Below are 2934 nucleotides of genomic sequence, written 5' to 3' on the forward strand. Positions count from 1 at the left end.
GCATTTAAGCCAGTTTACCTCAGAATATGAACCTGCTAGAGTATGCCTAAGTTAAGCAGAAAGGGTACCACCATGGAATATGAACTAGTTATGGGTGAAGACCCAATATTGGAGGAAAAGATAAAAATAAAAGGAATTGAAAGCAGATTTTCTTAGTGGCAAAAGAATTAGCTGAGGAATCAGGAATAAGAGTTTAGTTAAGAAACGTAAGTATGGTTAATTTTTGCTTTTGAGCCTCACTTGGTCCACCCTAGCTATGACTACTTCCTCCTCTAGCACATAGATAGAACAGGAACCAAAAATGAAACAGGTCCCGGCAGGGGCTCTGCATACCCTGCCTGAGTAGACAGTGGTGGTAACACATGCCCTTCCTAGGAATAAAAGATTCTTTCAGCCCAAAATGCAACACTCATCCCTTCAGTCTTTCAATTCCAGGCTGTACTCAGATGCCCAGATTATCACAACCTTGATGCCAAACACCTCTGATTGACCATCCCCAGCAAGGTCAAGGAGCCATGGGAAACAGCACCACTGTCACTGAGGTTGTCCTGCTGGGGCTCTCAGACGTCTGTGAGCTGCAGATGCTCCTCTTCCTGGGGTTTCTCCTGACCTACCTCCTCACTCTGCTGGGGAATCTCCTCATCGTGGTCATCACCCTCATGGACAGACGCCTCCACACCGCCATGTACTACTTCCTCAGCAACCTTGCTGTCCTGGAGATCTCGCTCACCTCAGTCATTTTCCCAAGATGCTGAACAATATCTTAACTGGAAGGAAGACCATCTCCCTCCCAGGATGTTTCCTACAGAGTTTTCCCTATTTTTCCCTAGGCACCACAGAGTTTTATCTCCTGGCAGTGATGTCTTTTGACAGGTATGTGACCATCTGTAACCCCTTGCGCTATGCCACCATCATGAGCAAAAGGGTCTGTGTCCAGTTGGTCCTTTATTCATGGATGGCAGGATTCCTTCTCGTCATTGTTCCACGTTCAGTTGCATTTCAGCAGCCATTCTGTGGTCCCAATATTATTAATCATTTCTTCTGTGACAACTTTCCTATCCTGGAACTCATATATGCAGACACAAGTCTGATAGAGCTCCTGGGCTTTATTGTAGCCAACATCAGCTTACTGCGCACTCTCCCTCTGACAGCCACCTGCTATGGTCACATCCGTCACACCATCCTGCACATCCGCTCAGCCCAGGAGCGCCAGAAAGCCTTCTCAACCTGTTCCTCCCACATTATTGTCATGTCTCTCTTCTATGGCAGCTGCATCTTCATGTATGTCCGCTTGGGCAAGGGTGGCCAGGAGGAGGACAGGAACAAAGTAGTGGCCTTGCTCAACACTGTGGTGACCCCGATGGTCAATCCCTTCATCTACACTCTGAGGAACAAACAGGTGAAGCAGGTGTTGAGGGAGAAGGTGAGCAAGCTCCTCTCATAAAACTGTAGAACAAAGAGGCTAAAGATAATGTTCCCAGACCAGCTAAGGGAGTAACAGGTCCCTGCAAGAAATTCAGCCTTATCTTTCGGGAAAATATTCTTATGACATCTCTGCTGTGGAAAAATGGTTCCAACCAGTATGCAACTCAGGGTAATCTCAGAAGCTGTCTTGCTCCTCATGGCATTTTTATTAAATATCAAATTTGATTATTTATGTTCATTCTTTCTGTGTATGCCTGGGTTCTCAACAGAATATAAGCTCTTTGAGGGCAGAAACTAGCTCTGTATTTCACTATAAATCACAAGCTTCAGTACATTGAAGTAGATCACATGGGTATTCAATAAATACTTGCAGACTTATTAATTGCTTTGTGTGTCTTCATCATCCTCAGAGAACAGTACTCTGTTTGCAAAGTTCTAATTTCACACCTATACCATAGTCCTGTCACAGAAATGTATCAGCAGTATGTCAAAGAAAGACTAAGGATAATTGATTATTATTTTGCATATAGCCTACTTACACTTTTTGAGTATTAAAATTCATACAAATTCCTAATTTCCTATCGATAAAGGCTCTTCCACCTAATAGTTGTATTAACTTAGATAAGACACTGAACCTCTCTGGTCCCCAGTTTCCTCATCTTAGATAAGATAGGGATGACAATACCATTCCAAAGGATTAGTATGAAAGTCAAATGAGATACTGTATACAAAGTGCCTTACAGAGTGACGGGCATATAACAAGTCTGCAACAAATGTTAGTTCCTTTCCCTCAATTCTCATCCCACCTTCACTCTCTTATTTTTGACTCTCACATCAGTTATCAACAAAAGCATTTTCAAAGACCTTATATTTAAAATGTTATTTAAAATCTCATGTAAAGTCAAATATAATATTCAAACTACTGCAATTCATTATTAACTGTTCACTATTGATGAAGATAAAGATGAAGAAATTCATATTGGTAAATGAAAAAATATTAAATAAGTAACCAAATTAGCTAACATATTAATTTAATCCAAACCAATTATTACACAAATGCCATGTTCAAGGAGATGTACTATGTGGTCTGGGAAAAATACATAACCCATGCTGTTGAAAATTTTTAAATCTAATATAGAAGACAGAAAGTACATAAATAACTAATAATTCAGGGTAGAAAATGATACGTGTAAGAAAATATCACCTGTAACTAACTCTTCAAAACAAGTTCAAAAACCAGGCTGAAATGGATGACTTCTCAGAAAAAGAGAGTTTTCAGATACTGACCTAAGAAGAAATAGAAAACTTGATTAGGCAAATTACTACAAAAGGATATGGAAATGTGAACAAATACCCTATAAACTCAAAAACTATATCATCTTTGACTCCTCTCTTTCGCTTAATCCTTGAGCAAATTCTGTAGATTATACCTTCAAAATATATACAGGACCCCACTACTTCTTACCACCACAATCTTTACGTATGCCACCTTCCATTTCCTCTAATTTC

The 2934-nt window shown here is 40.3% G+C and overlaps 1 pseudogene; it reads left to right on the forward strand.

Annotated features, from left to right (window-relative positions):
• Positions 1-515: 515 nt before the first annotated feature.
• On the forward strand, positions 516-1444 carry LOC126083655 (olfactory receptor 49-like; annotated as a pseudogene).
• The last annotated feature ends 1490 nt before the right edge of the window (positions 1445-2934 follow it).

This window comes from Elephas maximus, chromosome 10 (assembly GCF_024166365.1).
Source record: "Elephas maximus indicus isolate mEleMax1 chromosome 10, mEleMax1 primary haplotype, whole genome shotgun sequence".
Taxonomy (NCBI): domain Eukaryota; kingdom Metazoa; phylum Chordata; class Mammalia; order Proboscidea; family Elephantidae; genus Elephas; species Elephas maximus.